We start from the raw sequence: 13,836 nt of genomic DNA on the forward strand, positions 1-13,836 counted from the left end.
CTGCAACTCAAGAAGTTCCCCGACATACCCGTCTGCACTCGAGAGGAACCACATGGGGTCCCTCACAGATCCAGCGGAGCCCCGTTTCCGCCTCCTAGCTCGAGATGAGGGATCATTCCCTGTTTCGTAGGGAAAGAATTCCCGGCGTTCCAGTCGCATCTCAAGAGGAGGCGCTCTCCACAGGAAAGGCGAGAGGAACTCCAGGGTCGTGACACCATTCCAAGAGTCCCCCAGATGTGTCAGTCCATTCCAGAGGAACCTGTTTTCCCTGCACTGCCTTGACGTTCAAGCCGAGGATCGACTCCCACCACGTGTGCACGTGGGACAGCCCTGTGGGAAAGCCTCGTGGGAAAGCCTCGTGGGAAAGACTCGAGGGAAAACCATAGATTCTTTGAACCACGCAGCGGACTGCGTGACACTGCTGCTACCGCTCTGGAGGAAAGCGCAAGTGCATGCCCACATTCGAGACGAGGACTGACTCCCCTGGGGAGACTCCAGAAGTACCCCAAGATCCATGTCAGCACTGGAGAGGAATCCTCAGGTTCCGGCCCCGACTCCACACAAGGTCTTAGGCCCCGGCATCGACGGGAGAGGAATCCCGAGAGGCCCCCGAGGAACTCGCATGGGGACTGGCCTTTCCTGAGGCCACCAGAGCGGATCCCTGAGGTCCCCGTCGTAAGTCGAGAGCACCTGCCGCAACTCGAGAAAATCCAGGAGGTTTTGCCCTCCAGGCCAGATGAGGCCCATTTCCGCTGAGGCTTCTCGAGGCCAATCACATCTAACCACTGGAACTTCCAAAGGGTCCTTCACACCCTTGCTGCAACTCAAGAAGTTCCCCGACATACCCGTCTCCACACGAGAGGAAGCACATGGGTCCCGCACACATCCAGGGGAGCCCCGTTTCCGCCTCCTAGCTCGAGATGAGGGATCCTTTCCCTGTTTCGTAGGGAAAGAATTCCCGGCGTTCTCGTCTCATCTCAAGAGGAGGCGCTCTCCACAGGAAAGGCGAGAGGAACTCCAGGGTCGTGCCACCATTCCAAGAGTCCCCCAGATGTGTCAGTCCATTCCAGAGGAACCTGTTTTCCCTGCACTGCCTTGACGTTCAAGCCGAGGATCGACTCCCACCACGTGTGCACGTGGGACAGCCCTGTGGGAAAGCCTCGTGGGAAAGCCTCGTGGGAAAGACTCGAGGGAAAACCATAGATCCTTTGATCCACGCGGCGGACTGCGTGACACTGCTGCTACCGCTCTGGAGGAAAGCGCAAGTGCATGCCCGCATTCGAGACGAGGACTGACTCCCCTGGGGAGACTCCAGAAGTACCCCAAGATCCATGTCAGCACTGGAGAGGAATCCTCAGGTTCTGGCCCCGACTCCACACAAGGTCTTAGGCCCCGGCATCGACGGGAGAGGAATCCCGAGAGGCCCCCGAGGAACTCGCATGGGGACTGGCCTTTCCTGAGGCCACCAGAGCGGGTCCCTGAGGTCCCCGTCGTAAGTCTAGAGCACCTGCCGCAACTCGTGAAAATCCAGGAGGTTTTGCACTCCAGGCGAGATGAGGCCCATTTCCACTGAGGCTTCTCGAGGCTAATCACGTCTAACCACTGGAACTTCCAAAGGGTCCTTCACACCCTTGCTGCAATTCAAGAAGTTCCCCGACATACCCGTCTCCACTCGAGAGGAAGCACGTGGGTCCCGCACACATCCAGGGGAGCCCCGTTTCCGCCTCCTAGCTCGAGATGAGGGATCCTTTCCCTGTTTCGTAGGGAAAGAATTCCCGGCGTTCCCGTCGCATCTCAAGAGGAGGCGCTCTCCACAGGAAAGGCGAGAGGAACTCCAGGGTCGTGACACCATTCCAAGAGTCCCCCAGATGTGTCAGTCCATTCCAGAGGAACCTGTTTTCCCTGCACTGCCTTGACGTTCAAGCCGAGGATCGACTCCCACCACGTGTGCACGTGGGACAGCTCTGTGGGAAAGCCTCGTGGGAAAGCCTCGTGGGAAAGACTCGAGGGAAAACCATAGATCCTTTGATCCACGCGGCGGACTGCGTGACATTGCTGCTACCGCTCTGGAGGAAAGCGCAAGTACATGCCCGCATTCGAGATGAGGACTGACTCCCCTGGGGAAACTCCAGAAGTACCCCAAGATCCATGTCAGCATTGGAGAGGATTCCTCAGGTTCCGGCCCCGACTCCACACAAGGTCTTAGGCCCCGGCATCGACGGGAGAGGAATCCCGAGAGGCACCCGAGGAACTCGCATGGGGACTGGCCTTTCCTGAGGCCACCAGATCGGGTCCCTGAGGTCCCCGTCGTAAGTCGAGAGCACCTGCCGCAACTCGAGAAAATCCAGGAGGTTTTGCCCTCCAGGCCAGATGAGGCCCATTTCCACTGAGGCTTCTCGAGGCCAATCACATCTAACCACTGGAACTTCCAAAGGGTCCTTCACACCATTGCTGCAACTCAAGAAGTTCCCCGACATACCCGTCTCCACTCGAGAGGAAGCACGTGGGTTCCCGCACACATCCAGGGGAGCCCCGTTTCCGCCTCCTAGCTCGAGATGAGGGATCCTTTTCCTGTTTCGTAGGGAAAGAATTCCCGGCGTTCCCGTCGCATCTCAAGAGGAGGCGCTCTCCACAGGAAGGCGAGAGGAACTCCAGGGTCGACACACCATTCCAAGAGTCCCCCAGATGTGTCAGTCCATTCCAGAGGAACCTGTTTTCCCTGCACTGCCTTGACGTTCAAGCCGAGGATCGACTCCCACCACGTGTGCACGTGGGACAGCCCAGTGGGAAAGCCTCGTGGGAAAGCCTCTTGGGAAAGACTCGAGGGAAAACCATAGATCCTTTGATCCACGCGGCGGACTGCGTGACACTGATGCTACCGCTCTGGAGGAAAGTGCAAGTGCATGCCCGCATTCGAGAGGAGGACTGACTCCCCTGGGGAGACTACAGAAGTACCCCAAGATCCATGTCAGCACTGGAGAGGAATCCTCAGGTTCCGGCCCCGACTCCACACAAGGTCTTAGGCCCCGGCATCGACGGGAGAGGAATCCCGAGACGCCCCCGAGGAACTCGCATGGGGACTGGCCTTTCCTGAGGCCACCAGAGCGGGTCCCTGAGGTCCCCGTCGTAAGTCGAGAGCACCTGCCGCAATTCGAAAAAATCCAGGAGGTTTTGCCCTCCAGGCGAGATGAGGCCCATTTCCGCTGAGGCTTCTCGAGGCCAATCACATCTAACCACTGGAACTTCGAAAGGGTCCTTCACACCATTGCTGCAACTCAAGAAGTTCCCCGACATACCCGTCTGCACTCGAGAGGAAGCATGTGGGGTCCCGCACACATCCAGGGGAGCCCCGTTTCCGCCTCCTAGCTCGAGATGAGGGATCCTTTCCCTGTTTCGTAGGGAAAGAATTCCCGGCGTTCCCGTCGCATCTCAAGAGGAGGCGCTCTCCACAAGAAAGGCGAGAGGAACTCTAGGGTCGTGACACCATTCCAAGAGTCCCCCAGATGTGTCAGTCCATTCCAGAGGAACCTGTTTTCCCTGCACTGCCTTGACGTTCAAGCCGAGGATCGACTCCCACCACGTGTGCACGTGGGACAGCCCTGTGGGAAAGCCTCGTGGGAAAGCCTCGTGGGAAAGACTCGAGGGAAAACCATAGATCCTTTGATCCACGCGGCGGACTGCGTGACACTGCTGCTACCGCTCTGGAGGAAAGCGCAAGTGCATGCCCGCATTCGAGACGAGGACTGACTCCCCTGGGGAGACTCCAGAAGTACCCCAAGATCCATGTCAGCACTGGAGAGGAATCCTCAGGTTCCGGCCCCGACTCCACACAAGGTCTTAGGCCCCGGCATCGACGGGAGAGGAATCCCGAGAGGCCCCCGAGGAACTCGCATGGGGACTGGCCTTTCCTGAGGCCACCAGAGCGGGTCCCTGAGGTCCCCGTCGTAAGTCGAGAGCACCTGCCGCAACTCGAGAAAATCCAGGAGGTTTTGCCCTCCAGGCCAGATGAGGCCCATTTCCGCTGAGGCTTCTCGAGGCCAATCACATCTAACCACTGGAACTTCCAAAGGGTCCTTCACACCATTGCTGCAACTCAAGAAGTTCCCCGACATACCCGTCTCCACTCGAGAGGAAGCACGTGGGTTCCCGCACACATCCAGGGGAGCCCGGTTTCCGCCTCCTAACTCGAGATGAGGGATCCTTTCCCTGTTTCGTAGGGAAAGAATTCCCGGCATTCCCGTCGCATCTCAAGAGGAGGCGCTCTCCACAGGAAAGGCGAGAGGAACTCCAGGGTCGAGACACCATTCCAAGAGTCCCCCAGATGTGTCAGTCCATTCCAGAGGAACCTGTTTTCCCTGCACTGCCTTGACGTTCAAGCCGAGGATCGACTCCCACCACGTGTGCACGTGGGACAGCCCTGTGGGAAAGCCTCGTGGGAAAGCCTCGTGGGAAAGACTCGAGGGAAAACCATAGATCCTTTGATCCACGCGGCGGACTGCGTGACACTGCTGCTACCGCTCTGGAGGAAAGCGCAAGTGCATGCCCGCATTTGAGACGAGGACTGACTCCCCTGGGGAGACTCCAGAAGTACCCCAAGATCCATGTCAGCACTGGAGAGGAATCCTCAGGTTCCGGCCCCGACTCCACACAAGGTCTTAGGCCCCGGCATCGACGGGAGAGGAATCCCGAGACGCCCCCGAGGAACTCGCATGGGGACTGGCCTTTCCTGAGGCCACCAGAGCGGGTCCCTGAGGTCCCCGTCGTAAGTCGAGAGCACCTGCCGCAACTCGAGAAAATCCAGGAGGTTTTGCCCTCCAGGCGAGATGAGGCCCATTTCCGCTGAGGCTTCTCGAGGCCAATCACATCTAACCACTGGAACTTCCAAAGGGTCCTTCACACCATTGCTGCAACTCAAGAAGTTCCCCGACATACCCGTCTCCACTCGAGAGGAAGCACGTGGGTTCCCGCACACATCCAGGGGAGCCCCGTTTCCGCCTCCTAGCTCGAGATGAGGGATCCTTTCCCTGTTTCGTAGGGAAAGAATTCCCGGCGTTCCCGTCGCATCTCAAGAGGAGGCGCTCTCCACAGGAAAGGCGAGAGGAACTCCAGGGTCGACACACCATTCCAAGAGTCCCCCAGATGTGTCAGTCCATTCCAGAGGAACCGGTTTTCCCTGCACTGCCTTGACGTTCAAGCCGAGGATCGACTCCCACCACGTGTGCACGTGGGACAGCCCTGTGGGAAAGCCTCGTGGGAAAGCCTCGTGGGAAAGACTCGAGGGAAAACCATAGATCCTTTGATCCACGCGGCGGACTGCGTGACACTGCTGCTACCGCTCTGGAGGAAAGCGCAAGTGCATGCCCGCATTCGAGACGAGGACTGACTCCCCTGGGGAGACTCCAGAAGTACCCCAAGATCCATGTCAGCACTGGAGAGGAATCCTCCGGTTCCGGCCCCGAATCCACACAAGGTCTTAGGCCCCGGCATCGACGGGAGAGGAATCCCGAGAGGCCCCCGAGGAACTCGCATGGGGACTGGCCTTTCCTGAGGCCACCAGAGCGGGTCCCTGAGGTCCCCGTCGTAAGTCGAGAGCACCTGCCGCAACTCGAGAAAATCCAGGAGGTTTTGCCCTCCAGGCCAGATGAGGCCCATTTCCGCTGAGGCTTCTCGAGGCCAATCACATCTAACCACTGGAACTTCCAAAGGGTCCTTCACACCATTGCTGCAACTCAAGAAGTTCCCCGACATACCCGTCTCCACTCGAGAGGAAGCACGTGGGTTCCCGCACACATCCAGGGGAGCCCCGTTTCCGCCTCCTAACTCGAGATGAGGGATCCTTTCCCTGTTTCGTAGGGAAAGAATTCCCGGCATTCCCGTCGCATCTCAAGAGGAGGCGCTCTCCACAGGAAAGGCGAGAGGAACTCCAGGGTCGAGACACCATTCCAAGAGTCCCCCAGATGTGTCAGTCCATTCCAGAGGAACCTGTTTTCCCTGCACTGCCTTGACGTTCAAGCCGAGGATCGACTCCCACCACGTGTGCACGTGGGACAGCCCTGTGGGAAAGCCTCGTGGGAAAGCCTCGTGGGAAAGACTCGAGGGAAAACCATAGATCCTTTGATCCACGCGGCGGACTGCGTGACACTGCTGCTACCGCTCTGGAGGAAAGCGCAAGTGCATGCCCGCATTTGAGACGAGGACTGACTCCCCTGGGGAGACTCCAGAAGTACCCCAAGATCCATGTCAGCACTGGAGAGGAATCCTCAGGTTCCGGCCCCGACTCCACACAAGGTCTTAGGCCCCGGCATCGACGGGAGAGGAATCCCGAGACGCCCCCGAGGAACTCGCATGGGGACTGGCCTTTCCTGAGGCCACCAGAGCGGGTCCCTGAGGTCCCCGTCGTAAGTCGAGAGCACCTGCCGCAACTCGAGAAAATCCAGGAGGTTTTGCCCTCCAGGCGAGATGAGGCCCATTTCCGCTGAGGCTTCTCGAGGCCAATCACATCTAACCACTGGAACTTCCAAAGGGTCCTTCACACCATTGCTGCAACTCAAGAAGTTCCCCGACATACCCGTCTCCACTCGAGAGGAAGCACGTGGGTTCCCGCACACATCCAGGGGAGCCCCGTTTCCGCCTCCTAGCTCGAGATGAGGGATCCTTTCCCTGTTTCGTAGGGAAAGAATTCCCGGCGTTCCCGTCGCATCTCAAGAGGAGGCGCTCTCCACAGGAAAGGCGAGAGGAACTCCAGGGTCGACACACCATTCCAAGAGTCCCCCAGATGTGTCAGTCCATTCCAGAGGAACCGGTTTTCCCTGCACTGCCTTGACGTTCAAGCCGAGGATCGACTCCCACCACGTGTGCACGTGGGACAGCCCTGTGGGAAAGCCTCGTGGGAAAGCCTCGTGGGAAAGACTCGAGGGAAAACCATAGATCCTTTGATCCACGCGGCGGACTGCGTGACACTGCTGCTACCGCTCTGGAGGAAAGCGCAAGTGCATGCCCGCATTCGAGACGAGGACTGACTCCCCTGGGGAGACTCCAGAAGTACCCCAAGATCCATGTCAGCACTGGAGAGGAATCCTCCGGTTCCGGCCCCGAATCCACACAAGGTCTTAGGCCCCGGCATCGACGGGAGAGGAATCCCGAGAGGCCCCCGAGGAACTCGCATGGGGACTGGCCTTTCCTGAGGCCACCAGAGCGGGTCCCTGAGGTCCCCGTCGTAAGTCGAGAGCACCTGCCGCAACTCGAGAAAATCCAGGAGGTTTTGCCCTCCAGGCCAGATGAGGCCCATTTCCGCTGAGGCTTCTCGAGGCCAATCACATCTAACCACTGGAACTTCCAAAGGGTCCTTCACACCATTGCTGCAACTCAAGAAGTTCCCCGACATACCCGTCTCCACTCGAGAGGAAGCACGTGGGTTCCCGCACACATCCAGGGGAGCCCCGTTTCCGCCTCCTAACTCGAGATGAGGGATCCTTTCCCTGTTTCGTAGGGAAAGAATTCCCGGCATTCCCGTCGCATCTCAAGAGGAGGCACTCTCCACAGGAAAGGCGAGAGGAACTCCAGGGTCGAGACACCATTCCAAGAGTCCCCCAGATGTGTCAGTCCATTCCAGAGGAACCTGTTTTCCCTGCACTGCCTTGACGTTCAAGCCGAGGATCGACTCCCACCACGTGTGCACGTGGGACAGCCCTGTGGGAAAGCCTCGTGGGAAAGCCTCGTGGGAAAGACTCGAGGGAAAACCATAGATCCTTTGATCCACGCGGCGGACTGCGTGACACTGCTGCTACCGCTCTGGAGGAAAGCGCAAGTGCATGCCCGCATTTGAGACGAGGACTGACTCCCCTGGGGAGACTCCAGAAGTACCCCAAGATCCATGTCAGCACTGGAGAGGAATCCTCAGGTTCCGGCCCCGACTCCACACAAGGTCTTAGGCCCCGGCATCGACGGGAGAGGAATCCCGAGAGGCCCCCGAGGAACTCGCATGGGGACTGGCCTTTCCTGAGGCCACCAGAGCGGGTCCCTGAGGTCCCCGTCGTAAGTCGAGAGCACCTGCCGCAACTCGAGAAAATCCAGGAGGTTTTGCCCTCCAGGCGAGATGAGGCCCATTTCCGCTGAGGCTTCTCGAGGCCAATCACATCTAACCACTGGAACTTCCAAAGGGTCCTTCACACCCTTGCTGCAACTCAAGAAGTTCCCCGACATACCCGTCTCCACTCGAGAGGAAGCACGTGGGTTCCCGCACACATCCAGGGGAGCCCCGTTTCCGCCTCCTAGCACGAGATGAGGGATCCTTTCCCTGTTTCGTAGGGAAAGAATTCCCGGCGTTCCCGTCGCATCTCAAGAGGAGGCGCTCTCCACAGGAAAGGCGAGAGGAACTCCAGGGTCGAGACACCATTCCAAGAGTCCCCCAGATGTGTCAGTCCATTCCAGAGGAACCTGTTTTCCCTGCACTGCCTTGACGTTCAAGCCGAGAATCGACTCCCACCACGTGTGCACGTGGGACAGCCCTGTGGGAAAGCCTCGTGGGAAAGCCTCGTGGGAAAGACTCGAGGGAAAACCATAGATCCTTTGATCCACGCGGCGGACTGCGTGACACTGCTGCTACCGCTCTGGAGGAAAGCGCAAGTGCATGCCCGCATTCGAGACGAGGACTGACTCCCCTGGGGAGACTCCAGAAGTACCCCAAGATCCATGTCAGCACTGGAGAGGAATCCTCAGGTTCCGGCCCCGACTCCACACAAGGTCTTAGGCCCCGGCATCGACGGGAGAGGAATCCCGAGAGGCCCCCGAGGAACTCGCATGGGGACTGGCCTTTCCTGAGGCCACCAGAGCGGGTCCCTGAGGTCCCCGTCGTAAGTCGAGAGCACCTGCCGCAACTCGAGAAAATCCAGGAGGTTTTGCCCTCCAGGCGAGATGAGGCCCATTTCCGCTGAGGCTTCTCGAGGCTAATCACGTCTAACCACTGGAACTTCCAAAGGGTCCTTCACACCCTTGCTGCAACTCAAGAAGTTCCCCGACATACCCGTCTCCACTCGAGAGGAAGCACGTGGTGTCCCGCACACATCCAGGGGAGCCCCGTTTCCGCCTCCTAGCTCGAGATGAGGGATCCTTTCCCTGTTTCGTAGGGAAAGAATTCCCGGCGTTCCCGTCGCATCTCAAGAGGAGGCGCTCTCCACAGGAAAGGCGAGAGGAAATCCAGGGTCGTGCCACCATTCCAAGAGTCCCCCAGATGTGTCAGTCCGTTCCAGAGGAACCTGTTTTCCCTGCACTGCCTTGACGTTCAAGCCGAGGATCGACTCCCACCACGTGTGCACGTGGGACAGCCCTGTGGGAAAGCCTCGTGGGAAAGCCTCATGGGAAAGACTCGAGGGAAAACCAAACATCCATTGATCCACGCGGCGGACTGCGTGACACTGCTGCTACCGCTCTGGAGGAAAGCGCAAGTGCATGCCCGCATTCGAGACGAGGACTCTCTCCCCTGGAGAGACTCCAGAAGTACCCCAAGATCCATGTCAGCACTGAAGAGGAATCCTCAGGTTCCGGCCCCGACTCCACACAAGGTCTTAGGCCCCGGCATCGACGGGAGAGGAATCCCGAGAGGCCCCCGTGGAACTCGCATGGGGACTGGCCTTTCCTGAGGCCACCAGAGCATTTCCCTGAGGTCCCCGTCGTAAGTCGAGAGCACCTGCCGCAACTCGAGAAAATCCAGGAGGTTTTGCCCTCCAGGCGAGATGAGGCCCATTTCCGCTGAGGCTTCTCGAGGCTAATCACGTCTAACCACTGGAACTTCCAAAGGGTCCTTCACACCCTTGCTGCAACTCAAGAAGTTCCCCGACATACCCGTCTCCACTCGAGAGGAAGCACGTGGGTCCCGCACACATCCAGGGGAGCCCCGTTTCCGCCTCCTAGCTCGAGATGAGGGATCCTTTCCCTGTTTCGTAGGGAAAGAATTCCCGGCGTTCCCGTCGCATCTCAAGAGGAGGCGCTCTCCACAGGAAAGGCGAGAGGAACTCCAGGGTCGTGCCACCATTCCAAGAGTCCCCCAGATGTGTCAGTCCATTCCATTGGAACCTGTTTTCCCTGCACTGCCTTGACGTTCAAGCCGAGGATCGACTCCCACCACGTGTGCACGTGGGACAGCCCTGTGGGAAAGCCTCGTGGGAAAGCCTGGTGGGAAAGACTCGAGGGAAAACCATAGATCATTTGATCCACGCGGCGGACTGCGTGACACTGCTGCTACCGCTCTGGAGGAAAGCGCAAGTGCATGCCCGCATTCGAGACGAGGACTGACTCCCCTGGGGAGACTCCAGAAGTACCCCAAGATCCATGTCAGCACTGGAGAGGAATCCTCAGGTTCCGGCCCCGACTCCACACAAGGTCTTAGGCCCCGGCATCGACGGGAGAGGAATCCCGAGAGGCCCCCGAGGAACTCGCATGGGGACTGGCCTTTCCTGAGGCCACCAGAGCGGGTCCCTGAGGTCCCCGTCGTAAGTCGAGAGCACCTGCCGCAACTCGAGAAAATCCAGGAGGTTTTGCCCTCCAGGCGAGATGAGGCCCATTTCCGCTGAGGCTTCTCGAGGCTAATCACGTCTAACCACTGGAACTTCCAAAGGGTCCTTCACACCGTTGCTGCAACTCAAGAAGTTCCCCGATATACCCGTCTCCACTCGAGAGGAAGCACGTGGGTCACCCACACATCCAGGGGAGCCCCGTTTCCGCCTCCTAGCTCGAGATGAGGGATCCTTTCCCTGTTTCCTAGGGAAAGAATTCCCGGCGTTCCCGTCGCATCTCAAGAGGAGGCGCTCTCCACAGGAAAGGCGAGAGGAACTCCAGGGTCGTGCCACCATTCCAAGAGTCCCCCAGATGTGTCAGTCCATTCCAGAGGAACCTGTTTTCCCTGCACTGCCTTGACGTTCAAGCCGAGGATCGACTCCCACCACGTGTGCACGTGGGACAGCCCTGTGGGAAAGCCTCGTGGGAAAGCCTCGTGGGAAAGACTCGAGGGAAAACCAAACATCCTTTGATCCACGCGGCGGACTGCGTGACACTGCTGCTACCGCTCTGGAGGAAAGCGCAAGTGCATGCCCGCATTCGAGACGAGGACTGACTCCCCTGGGGAGACTCCAGAAGTACCCCAAGATCCATGTCAGCACTGGAGAGGAATCCTCAGGTTCCGGCCCCGACTCCACACAAGGTCTTAGGCCCCGGCATCGACGGGAGAGGAATCCCGAGAGGCCCCCGAGGAACTCGCATGGGGACTGGCCTTTCCTGAGGCCACCAGAGCGGGTCCCTGACGTCCCCGTCGTAAGTCGAGAGAACCTGCCGCAACTCGAGAAAATCCAGAAGGTTTTGCCCTCCAGGCGAGATGAGGCCCATTTCCGCTGAGGCTTCTCAAGGCCAATCACATCTAACCACTGGAACTTCGAAAGGGTCCTTCACACCCTTGCTGCAACTCAAGAAGTTCCCCGACATACCCGTCTCCACTCGAGAGGAAGCACGTGGTATCCCGCACACATCCAGGGGAGCCCCGTTTCCGCCTCCTAGCTCGAGATGAGGGATCCTTTCCCTGTTTCGTAGGGAATGAATTCCCGGCGTTCCCGTCGCATCTCAAGAGGAGGCGCTCTCCACAGGAAAGGCGAGAGGAACTCCAGGGTCGTGCCACCATTCCAAGAGTCCCCCAGATGTGTCAGTCCATTCCAGAGGAACCTGTTTTCCCTGCACTGCCTTGACGTTCAAGCCGAGGATCGACTCCCACCACGTGTGCACGTGGGACAGCCCTGTGGGAAAGCCTCGTGGGAAAGCCTCATGGGAAAGACTCGAGGGAAAAACATAGATCCTTTGATCCACGCGGCGGAATGCGTGACACTGCTGCTACCGCTCTGGAGGAAAGCGCAAGTGCATGCCCGCATTCGAGACGAGGACTGACTCCCCTGGGGAGACTCCAGAAGTACCCCAAGATCCATGTCAGCACTGGAGAGGAATCCTCAGGTTCCGGCCACGACTCCACACAAGGTCTTAGGCCCCGGCATCGACGGGAGAGGTATCCCGATACGCCCCCGAGGAACTCGCATGGGGACTGGCCTTTCCTGAGGCCACCAGAGCGGGTCCCTGAGGTCCCCGTCGTAAGTCGAGAGCACCTGCCGCAACTCGAGAAAATCTAGGAGGTTTTGCCCTCCAGGCCAGATGAGGCCCATTTCCGCTGAGGCTTCTCGAGGCCAATCACATCTAACCACTGGAACTTCCAAAGGGTCCTTCACACCATTGCTGCAACTCAAGAAGTTCCCCGACATACCCGTCTCCACTCGAGAGGAAGCACGTGGGTTCCCGCACCCATCCAGGGGAGCCCCGTTTCCGCCTCCTAGCTCGAGATGAGGGATCCCTTCTCTGTTTCGTAGGGAAAGAATTCCCGGCGTTCCCGTCGCATCTCAAGAGGAGGCGCTCTCCACAGGAAAGGCGAGAGGAACTCCAGGGTCGAGACACCATTCCAAGAGTCCCCCAGATGTGTCAGTCCATTCCAGAGGAACCTGTTTTCCCTGCACTGCCTTGACGTTCAAGCCGAGGATCGACTCCCACCACGTGTGCACGTGGGACAGCCCTGTGGGAAAGCCTCGTGGGAAAGACTCGAGTGAAAACCAAACATCCTTTGATCCACGCGGCGGACTGCGTGACACTGCTGCTACCGCTCTGGAGGAAAGCGCAAGTGCATGCCCGCATTCGAGACGAGGACTGACTCCCCTGGGGAGACTCCAGAAGTACCCCAAGATGCATGTCAGCACTGGAGAGGAATCCTCAGGTTCCGGCCCCGACTCCACACAAGGTCTTAGGCCCCGGCATCGACGGGAGAGGAATCCCGAGAGGCCCCCGAGGAACTCGCATGGGGACTGGCCTTTCCTGAGGCCACCAGAACGGGTCCCTGAGGTCCCCGTCGTAAGTCGAGAGCACCTGCCGCAACTCGAGAAAATCCAGGAGGTTTTGCCCTCCAGGCGAGATGAGGCCCATTTCCGCTGAGGCTTCTCGAGGCCAATCACATCTAACCACTGGAACTTCCAAAGGGTCCTTCACACCATTGCTGCAACTCAAGAAGTTCCCCGACATACCCGTCTCCACTCGAGAGGAAGCACGTGGTGTCCCGCACACATCCAGGGGAGCCCCGTTTCCGCCTCCTAGCACGAGATGAGGGATCCTTTCCCTGTTTCGTAGGGAAAGAATTCCCGGCGTTCCCGTCGCATCTCAAGAGGAGGCGCTCTCCACAGGAAAGGCGAGAGGAACTCCAGGGTCGAGACACCATTCCAAGAGTCCCCCAGATGTGTCAGTCCATTCCAGAGGAACCTGTTTTCCCTGCACTGCCTTGACGTTCAAGCCGAGAATCGACTCCCACCACGTGTGCACGTGGGACAGCCCTGTGGGAAAGCCTCGTGGGAAAGCCTCGTGGGAAAGACTCGAGGGAAAACCATAGATCCTTTGATCCACGCGGCGGACTGCGTGACACTGCTGCTACCGCTCTGGAGGAAAGCGCAAGTGCATGCCCGCATTCGAGACGAGGACTGACTCCCCTGGGGAGACTCCAGAAGTACCCCAAGATCCATGTCAGCACTGGAGAGGAATCCTCAGGTTCCGGCCCCGACTCCACACAAGGTCTTAGGCCCCGGCATCGACGGGAGAGGAATCCCGAGAGGCCCCCGAGGAACTCGCATGGGGACTGGCCTTTCCTGAGGCCACCAGAGCGGGTCCCTGAGGTCCCCGTCGTAAGTCGAGAGCACCTGCCGCAACTCGAGAAAATCCAGGAGGTTTTGCCCTCCAGGCGAGATGAGGCCCATTTCCGCTGAGGCTTCTCGA

Source organism: Ovis canadensis, chromosome 25 (genome assembly GCF_042477335.2).
Source record: "Ovis canadensis isolate MfBH-ARS-UI-01 breed Bighorn chromosome 25, ARS-UI_OviCan_v2, whole genome shotgun sequence".
NCBI classification, from domain to species: Eukaryota; Metazoa; Chordata; class Mammalia; order Artiodactyla; family Bovidae; genus Ovis; species Ovis canadensis.